We start from the raw sequence: 10,452 nt of genomic DNA on the forward strand, positions 1-10,452 counted from the left end.
ACACTTTGTAATGTACATGAAATTCTTAATGGAAACATACATTGTTTAAAATGATAAAATGCTAATAAATAGTCACTTGCAGTTTGGGTCTCAAGCAACTAGAGGGAGGCCAAGCGCTGCCAATTAGTAATCAATGGAATCACCAACAGGTGATCTCTGTGTATATAAGGGCTTCACAAAGGCCAGGTTTCCCAAAAATGTTTGGGTTAGGGATATGCTTTTACAAGTAACGTAAAAGTAGGGAGGGGGGGGGGGGGTGTTGTTTAGTTCTTTTTAATTTTCTCTACTTCTGTTATAGGGAATACATTTTATTTTACCATTGTTGGTCACTATTCTCTGTGGTGTAGTGACTGCAGTTCTTTTTTTTTTTTTTCTTCTTCTTCTTTTTTTTCCCCAATTCCCATTTGTTTATTTCAAGCACAAATGTTTTACTCCTGTAAAACTGTTTTGTCCAGTTGGGTTTGGTGCTTAACTCTGCCTGTTCCTGTAAACCTTTTCTGACTAACCATTTACCTTTTTTTTTCCTGCTTGTATTTTTCTACGTGCAATTGGGTCCATCTCCTGGTGTGCTGTAACCATGAGAAACTTCAGTATGGAAATCTTTTAATATTTTTCTGGGGATGTTGACCCACTACAGCACTGTTATTTTGTTAGGTGTGATGCCATTGCATTGAAAATGAGCTTCTAATTTGCTGTTTGATGAATTCTAATCACTGTGTTGACTAGTTGGTGGTGGTGGTGGTGGTGGTGGTGGTCATTGATTTTGATAGTTGACCACAATTTATCCAAGGTGGCTGTATTTCACCCAAAGCATTAATGTAAAGTCTATCTAGGTCAAAAATTATGCTTGTACAGTTACATTGCACAGTGAAATTCTTACTTTATACAGCAGTAAGATGAACCTAAACAAATCAAATTGATTGATTTATATAGTGCTTCTTACAACTGATACCACAAAGCAGCTTTATAAATCGCCAAGTCTGCAGTTTGCAAGCAAGGGTTAGTGGCAAAGTAAAAACTCTCTAGAACATGAGGAAGAAACCTGGAGAGGAGCCAAGACCCAAAGGGGGGTGCCCATCCTCTTCATCTGGCTGACAAATCATCACAATAGTAACAAGTTTAAGGGAAAAATAAGAAATTAATGTGTACTCCAGTTTTCTATAGGTCCTAGTCTTGTCCTTATGGTGTGCACATGACCAAAACCCAGCCAACCTTACCATAACTCTCAATACCTGTGGACCCCCAGATTTTCCATTATCTAAGATGGAAGTAGTTAATAATGCCTGACTGTACATGGCTTTTAATATAAATATTGAAATATTCAATATTTATATTAAACACTTGCGGGAAGATTATTCCATAGTATAGGAAAGGGCTCTGCCCTCTGTGGTAAATTTTCTTATTCTCTGTGTTAATAAAGAGGCTGCACCTTTTGATCTAAGCAGATGTGGTGAATAATAATGCACTAGGAGTTCTCCAAGATACTGGGAGCCAAGACCATTCAGTGCTTTGTAGGTTATTAGAACATTACATAATCCCTAAAAATCTTATTGGGAGCCTGTGTAGAATAGCTAAAATGGGAGTGATCAAAATTTGTAGTTCTAGTAAGAACTCTGGTTGCTGCATTTGAACTAACTGGAGCTTGTTTAGGCAATTAATGGTACAGCCAGCTAGTGAGGCATTAGAGTAGTCCAATTTTGAAGTGATAAATGCATGGACTAGCTTTTCTGCATCAAGTGAGGAGAGCATGTTCCTAAAGTAGAGAAAGGTGATCCCAGAAATATTATTTAGATTAGTTTTAAACAAGAGACTGGGCTCCATATCGCCACAATCTTTATCTGTTAGAGAAGATCTGATGGGGAGATCATTTGAGGTTCATTGAATAACTAGAGAGCAAGGACCTGGCAGTTCCTGGGCCTAATAGAAGGATGTCTGTTTTATCAAGATTGGGAACGAGTTCCTCAATGTCCAGTGTGGGATGTGAAGCTCCACTGGAGTGTAGGCACATATTACCCTTAGGTGTTGGCCTCTCCAGGTGGTGTCAATCCCCATTGCCCTCCCTTGTAAAATAGTGAAGGGACTTACCCTCTCGAAGTTCAAGTTCAAGTTCGGTTTATTCGTCACATACATAGTCATACACAGTATAACACGCAGTGAAATGGTGGAGAGTGCGCTGTCCAAACTGAGGAAGATAACCAGGGGTGCATAGAGAAAAAAATATATATATGCAGATAAATATATATATTCTATGTATGTACAAAAATATATTAACAATGTATGTACAACATATGTATATTATGATTATATACACAATGTACAATGTATATGGTTGGGTATATATGTACACAATCTACAGAATGTACAGATCCATTTTGTATAATACCATATCTACAGTTGTTGTGTAACAGGGTAATTGAGTATAAATCTAAATCTATATATACAGATGTACAGATATACAGTTATGTTACGTGGTGGTGGTGGTCCCCACAGTTTATCAGTTTCCCTGATTCAGGGCCCGAATGGCCTGTGGGAAGAAGCTCCTCTTCAGCCTCTCTGTCTTGGCCCTCAGGGAGCGGAAGCGCCTCCCTGACCTCAACAGAGAGAAGAGTCTATTGTTGGGATGGGTGGGGTCCTTCACAATTTTCCTGGCCTTGGTCTGGCACCGCTTGTAGTAGGTGGTCTGCAGGTCAGGAAGTTCCGAGTGAGTGATGCGCTCTGCTGAACGCACTACCCTTTGGAGTGCTTGTCTGTCCTGCTTGGTGCTATTCCCAAACCAGACTGTGATGTTCCCCGTGAGGATGCTCTCGATAGTGCAGGTGTAGAAGTTCCGCAGTACCTTGGAGGGCAGTCTGAAGTCCCTTAGGCGTCTGAGGTGGTAAAGACGCTGACGAGCCTTCTTTGCCAGGGAGCTGGTATGGCGGGACCAGGACAGGTCCTGCGAGATGTGAAGACCAAGGTACCTGAAACTATCTACTCTCTCCACCGTGGTTCCACTGATCCTCACAGGTTGGTAGTGCTGCTCCTGCTTCTTGCTGCAATCCACGATCAGCTCCTTTGTCTTACTGACGTTTAGGAGGAGATTATTTTCCTGGCGCCAGTTTTCCAGGTTTTTAATCTCCTCCAGGTAGGCCCTCTCGTCGTTGTCCGAGATCAGACCCACGACAACGGTGTCATCAGCAAACTTGACTATGATGTTAGAGCTGGAAGTGGCTGTGTAGTCGTAGGTGTACAGTGAGTAGAGCAGGGGGCTTAGGACACAACCCTGAGGAGCTCCAGTGCTGAGGGTGAGGGTGGATGAGGCGCAGTTGCCCACCCGACTGATTGTGGTCTGTCTGTTAGGAAGTTGGAGATCCAGTCGCACAGGGATGAATGCAGTCCTAGATCTCCCAACTTAGTAGTGAGTAGGGAGGGGATGATGGTGTTGAATGCTGAACTGTAGTCGACAAATAGCATTTTAACATAATTTCCCCTCCCTTCGTCCAGGTGAGTCAGTCTAGTGTGGAGTAGATGTGCAATCGCATTGTCAGTGGAGCAGTTGTGGCGGTATGCAAACTGCAGTGGGTCCATGGAGGCTGGCAGTGAAGATGTGATGAAGTCTCTGACTAGCTTTTCAAAGCACTTCATCACAACTGATGTGAGGGCGACAGGGCGGTAGTCATTGAGGTCGGAGGAGCGTCGAGGTTTCTTCAGGACAGGGGACGATGGTGGACCGCTTGAAGCTGGACGGGACAATACCGAGCGTCAGGGAGAGATTGAAGATGTCGGTGAATACCGGGGCTAGCTGATCTGTGCAGGCTTTGAGGACCCTCCCGCAGATACCGTCTGGTCCCATCACCTTCCTGGTATTCACCCTTTTAAACACTCTCCTCACGTCACTCTCCGTGATGATGAGAGGGCGCTGTTCTATGGTGGGCCCCGCGCATGTGCCATTGGCTGCGCCGATAGGCACTAGCGCCGTTAGCATTGGTGCTGTTAGCACTAGCACCATTAGCATTTGTGCTGCTAGCATTAGCGCTGCTAGATGTAGCCTCGAAGCGAGCAAAGAATGTATTCAGCTCGTTCGCCAGAGACTCATCCGCACTCATCAGTCCGGAGGGTGGGCTCCTGTAGTCCGTGATCATCCGTAGTCCCTGCCACAGGGATCTAGAGCCACTAGAACTGTGTCTCTAGTTTCTTCCCGTACCGCCGCTTCGCCTCCCTCACCGCCCTGCGCACTCCGTATGCTGCGGGCTTGTACTCGTCCATGTTCCCGCTGATGATCCCCGCATTGTAGGCAGCAGTTCGAGAGTTCAGAGCCTCGCGGATGGTTCTGTCCACCCAGGGCTTCTGGTTGGAGAACTTCTTGATGGTGATTCTTGGGATCGTGTCATCCACCAGTTTCCCAATAAATCCTACTACTGCCTCCGTAAACTCGCTGACATCATCAGTGCTGCGCCGGAACATGTCCCAGTCCGCGTCATCCAGAGCGTCCTGCAGAGCGGCCACCGATTGGTCTGTCCAGCGCGCGACCTCCCTCTGAACCGGAGCTTCCCGTTTCAGCTGTTGTTTATATTTTGGTAGGAGGAAGATTGCGGCGTGGTCCGACTTACCAAACGGTGGATGAGCTAGTGCCTTGTAACTGTCCTTGTATGGCGTGTAGCAGCGGTCTAGTGTCCTATTTCCCCTGGTGGGGACGGTTACGTGCTGGTAAAGGTTGGGCACCGCACGCTTTAGGTTATTGCTGTTGAAATCCCCAACCACAATAAGTGCAGCATCCCGGTGCTGTGCCTGAAACTGTGTGAGAGCCTCATGAAGTTCACACAGGGCAGTGTCCATGTTAGCCTGAGGTGGGATGTACACGGTGTTGATGATGACCGAAGTGAACTCCCGGGGAAGGTAGAAAGGACAAAGCTTGAGGGTGAGCAGCTCCAGGTTGGGTGAGCAGGAGCAGGCGAGAGTAACAACATTGGCATTGTTGCACCAGCTGTTGTTTACCATCACACACACTCCGCCGCCTCTCGACTTCCCCGAATCTGCCGTCCTGTCCATGCGGTGAACCGAGAAGAACTCGGCCGGCTGGATAGCGTGGTTTTGTACCGCTGGGTTCAGCCACGACTCGGTGAAGCAGAGGAGATTGCAGTCCCGAATGTCCCTCTGGAAATTTATCCTGACCTGGAGGTCCTCTAGCTTGTTATCCAGAGACTGGACGTTGGCTAGCAGGATGCTAGGTAAGGGAGCTCGGTGTGCCTGAGCCCTCAGCCTGTTCCTGACGCCGGCTCGCTTCCCTTGCGGCCTTTTCATCGGGCCGCGTCTTCTGTTTTCCCTCAGGATCTCCGTCGGCCATCTTGGGTCCGGGGTTACAGACGGCTTGAGGTGAGTGCTATGTAGATTAAGAGAAATGAGGGCATCTCTGCTGTACGAGATACGTGCCGTGGTGTGTAGAGAAGGGCTGCGGAGAAGTCAGGGGTAGCGGGAAGAGCGAAAAGAACGAAAAAGATAGTGAAAAGAGCGAAAAAAGTGCCAGGTGTGGACGAAGCAGTCGTGATGGCAGCCGACCTCACCAGCGCCATCTGTTGGTCCACCAACAGGATACCCAAGCCAGAGGAATGAATGCCACCCACACTCCAGTAGGCTTTACCTCTTTTTTCATTGTTGTGAAAAAAGGGCCTTGTCCCGCTGGTCCCTCAGGTGAACCTCTTGCAAACAACAGATTGCTGAAGGGGTAGATGCCGAGTCCTGGAATACTGCTGCCCTTTCTGCCGCATTCTGCAGCCCCCTGACGTTAAAGGTTAAAATAATAAAATCTGTCATGATAAAAGAGGAGAGATCACATCACAACAAGTAAAACACCCTAAAAAAAACAACTAAATAAGAGAAGCTCCCCTCTCTGTATTATCGTCCATAAATTCTAAAAAAGCGGTCTCATTAGGTGACCCCTCCTTGCCTCCATATGTGGTTGGTGGTGATGGTGTTTTGTCCTCCATCAACTCACTGGAGTCCTCTATCTTGGGGGCAAGGAGGGCTGCAGAGCCTGGGGGGGGGCTACTCTTTGGGTGCTACCACATTTGGGGGGCTAGCCTTCATCCTCTTTCTGAGCCTTCTCCCTTTTCCTCTTCGCCTTACCACGGGGGGTGCCTCCAAGTTAGGCCGAGGGGCGTGGCCCGGGACCAGGGTCCTAGACTCTGCTGGTGAAGGAGGTCATAAGGGCTGCGGGGGGGGCGGGGGCCTCTTCTGTCATCTCTTCAATAGACACCAGTCCCTCCCTCTGCGGGAGTCCTGACATTCAGGGCCGCGCTCCCGTCCCCTGCCAACATTGTGGCTTAAGATCTTGCCTGTCTGGGGCAGGAGTGTGCTGCATGCCCTGCACTGGCAAGGATTTTTACAGTCTCTGGCCAGGTGCCCTGGCCCTAGGCAATTCCTGCAAACTGCATCCGTGCACCCCTCAGCTGGATGTCCATAACATTGGCATCCCCTACAGAAGGCAGGCTCCCTGCTGTAATTCCAGTTCCCTACCACAGAAAAGTGGGGGAGGGAGGTACACCACATCACCAGTTCTTTCTCTCTTGAATTTCATCAGGAACTGGTGGCACCTATTCCAAATGCCCAGCTGTACATTCTTTTGCCAGCGGACGGTCCCTCAAACGTTCCTCCAGCTCCAGGACCTTTCTATAGGCGGCCTCACTTGCAAACGTTACATCATAAAAGTGCTGCACACCATTGCGCTGAACACATATAAAGTCCCCCGGACTCGGACTCAGCCCCACGCAGCTAAATAAGACCTCCCGTATGAAGGGGACCTGCTCAGTAAAGCGGGCCCCCTCCTCCGGGTTCCTCCACCAGAACCGGGCTGTAATAAGCAGGCCTCTGCCTGCTCTCAGGCCTGGTCCCACCAGGGAGGTGCTGCCACCTGTCTGGGTCTCTGCCGGGGCCTACACTGCCTGCATCGTGCAGCGAGGAGCCGAGGAGCGAGGACATTGCCGTCCATTGCCATCACCGGCCGGTTCCGGAGCTGGAGCTGAAGCTGGTCCCCCATGCCAGCAGCTTCCTCTGTCCTGGGAGGTCCTCGCTCTGCTGGCCTTGTCGTTGTTGTGATCCTCGTCATCGTCCGGGTGAGCTGGGGCTAAGAGAGGTTTTTTTAATTTTAAAATGCTAAAAAACAAATAAAATAATAGAGATCAAGGGATCACATGTGGTGTCGGAGAGCAAGCCTCCAGACACTACACCTAAGATCACCCTTGATCTCTGCTAAAAGCTATAAAAAAGCCCAAGCACAGCGGTGTTCTCTCCAAGTGTAAAATCCACGATACTACACTTGATCTTAGCCAAAAGGCAGAGAACCAACGAACTGAAAAGTGCGCCGGCCAGAGGACCGGCCCGACAGGCGCGGGGGGCAGACGAGCACACAGCCCTCTGGGGCCGGCCGAGGTCACGCCTACCCGAAAGTGACCCGGGTCTCACCCACCAGGAGCTGCTCTGTTTGCTCTCCACTTCTGGGCCGGGCTGCGCTGGGCTTGGTTATGCAGCTCTGCTCTCCTCTCCTCTCTCATTGAACTCTGCAATAGCAAAGCTTTCAAAAATCAGTTGGACTCTTCGACATTTGCTTTTTACTAAAGTTTGCCGTGGAGAGGAAAGATTTATGCGTGAATGAAGAGAAATCAGAGATATAGCCGGAAATGCACAGGAACCCGAGTACGTCTGACCAAAGCCTAGCGAGTTTGTTCATGGTAGGAGGAGGCAGAACCTGGAAGGCCAACACTGTAGGCATCCGATGTGTATATTTTACACCCACCCACCAAGAGCAGTATGGTTTAAAAAAAAAAAAAAAAAAAAAAAAAAAGCAAAGTGGGAAAACCGCAGAAAGGGGTCCAACGTCCGTTTTATTCTCCTTCTGTTTATTTATTTCATTTAGTTTCATCGCAATTGAGCTCATTTGTTCAAGTGGTGTCTCTTTGTTCATATTCCCTCGCTTTTGTTTTTGTTCATTCTTTCTTTCTTTCTTTGACACAGGCTTAAGAATGCACACTATTCCTGGAGGTACTGCAATACCAGGCCGATGCGTGGGCTGAACCTGGCAAGCCCGTTTTGCCTCCCTGTTCTAAAAAGCCATTTAATATGACGACATATCAGATATTAAACTGATAAGAACAGACTTTGGACGTGGACACGTTGCTGTTGCTGCCATGCCCCGGGAGTGCATCACAGCCCTAAACGGGAGAATATCGTGCGCTGCCATCCACGCCAAATCCTTGTCTTTATTTCTGAGGGCTGGGTGAACCGCGTTCCTCCATACTTGCTGAGCTTCCCCCTTTGTGAGCCCAAATATAGGGCTCACTTCTTCCTGATCTTGTACACAAGCCACAAGTAATTTTGAATTAATTAAAACTCTCTCCTTCTTTTTTTTCCAAATTGTATTTCCTTACAAATTTTCTAATAAAATCATATTCTTTTGGCAATGTGAATGATACCGGTTCCCATAGATCCACATTTAGTATTCCCAAAGTCCTTAAATAAGACCCCATCCAAAACTGCACCGTTGTCCCAGTTTTATTTGTGAAGACCATATATAACACACACACAAGTACGGATCTGGAAGGCCTTTCCATCCATTCTCCGGCCTCTTCTTCACCACTTCTCTTTTCAACCTCTCCCATTTGGACCCCCACAGGAAGTAAAACACTGCTCCGTCCAGTTCTAAAAGAAAGTGTCTTGGGGGACTAAAAACAGAACATATCAATAAAAGTAAAGGTAAAATAATTGCTTTTATTATTAAAATTTTGTCTTCTAAAGTCTTTTGTCTTAATCCTCAAAACCTCAACCTCTGCCTCACTTTACCCTGTCCCCCACCCTCTCTATCAAATTTAACCCCTAGAATTTTGATGTTTGTTTTCTTAAGATCTACATCCAAATTTATACATTTTTCCTCCCATGGCCCAAAAAGCTGGGCTTCAGACTTCCTCCTGTTGAGGTTTGCACTTGATGCCCTCCCATACCATTCCATTAAATCTAAAGCTCTCTGAGTTCTATGTACAGATGTAGCATCAGCTGTCACGTTGTCCATATATAAGGAGCATGTCGCTATCACTCCTCCTGGAAAATCCAGTCCTTTAATCCATTGGTCTTTTCTCAGTATCTGTGCCAACGGCTCAATACATGCCACAAATAAGGGAGATAGCGGGCACCCCTGCCGTACTCCCGAGCAAACATCAATCGCCTCCGTTAAATGTCCATTTACCATAATTCTACTGTTGAACTCCTTATACAGCAAACCCAGCCATTTTATAAACCCATCTTTTTTAATACCTGAAACAAGTATTGGTGCGAGACCTGATCAAACACTTTTTCAAAATCTAGATTTAAAACTAATAACCAAATATTTCTCTCTCTCACAAACCAAATATAATCCCATATTAATATTAAACTGTCTGTGATCCCCCTCCCTGGCACCGCACCAGTTTGATCCGGATGGATAATGTCCTGGGCCTGTTCCTCTGGACGCAGATGAGATCCTCCGGCACCAAAGAGGACCTCCCGTATGAAAGGGACCCACTCCATAAAGGGGGTCCCCCCCTCCGGATTCCTCCTGTTGAACCTGGCCGTATTCAGCAGTCCACCACCTGCCACCGACCCAGGTCCCACCGGTGAGGCCCCCCAGGCCCGTGTCCCATCCGTTCTTCCCAGATCTGGAAACCCAGATGCCTCCTCGGTGCTGTCCCCCTGACAAGCCATTCTCAAGGTGCTAAAGATGTAGTCATCTGCAGGTTCCCCAAACTCTGTCAAACCTGGAAAAGCTAGGTCTAAAAATTCTACAAGAAATAACCACAGAAAGGAATAAAACAACTTAAAATCCTACAAAGGAGACCTAGAGGGTTCCAACATGCTGGCGGCGGACAAGCCACCAGCCACTACACAAACGGTTCCCTCCGGCCACCTACTAAAAGCCCCAAGCAAAAAAAAACAAGCTGCAGTATCAAAAAAAAGATGATACTACACTTGATTTTAGCCAAAAGGTGGAGAAGCGATAACCCGAAAAGCGCACCGGCCAGAAGATCGGCCCGACGGGCGCGGGGTGCTGGACCGTGGTGTGGGCAGATGCGCGCATGGCCCTCTGGGGCCAGCGGAGGTCATGCCTGCCCGAAAGTGACCCGGGCCCCACCCACCAGGAGCTGGTCTGTATTGCTCTCCACTGCTGGGCTGGGCTCGGTTGTGCTGCTCTACTCTGCGCTCCTCTCCTCTCCTCTGCTCTCTTATTGAACTTCAACAATGTGTGCAACTCTGCAACAGCAAAGCTTTCAAAAATCAATTGGACTCTGACATTCCTCTGCATGCTAGTAGTGTGAAAGCCGGCTTGTGGACCTCTCGCAATCTGTTGGTGGGGAAGCATGTGACGGTGCCACTGCATGCTACATTAAGACTGGTAACATCTGTGCTGCAGGGGGCACTGGGCATAGCCATTCGGAGGAGGGGGCTGAGGCC

At 48.1% G+C, this 10,452-nt stretch overlaps 1 pseudogene; it reads right to left on the bottom strand.

The window, feature by feature from the left end:
- Positions 1 to 7,991: 7,991 nt before the first annotated feature.
- Positions 7,992 to 8,152, bottom strand: LOC113568222 (annotated as a pseudogene).
- Between the last annotated feature and the right edge of the window lie 2,300 nt (positions 8,153 to 10,452).

Source organism: Electrophorus electricus, chromosome 16 (assembly GCF_013358815.1).
Source record: "Electrophorus electricus isolate fEleEle1 chromosome 16, fEleEle1.pri, whole genome shotgun sequence".
NCBI classification, from domain to species: Eukaryota; Metazoa; Chordata; class Actinopteri; order Gymnotiformes; family Gymnotidae; genus Electrophorus; species Electrophorus electricus.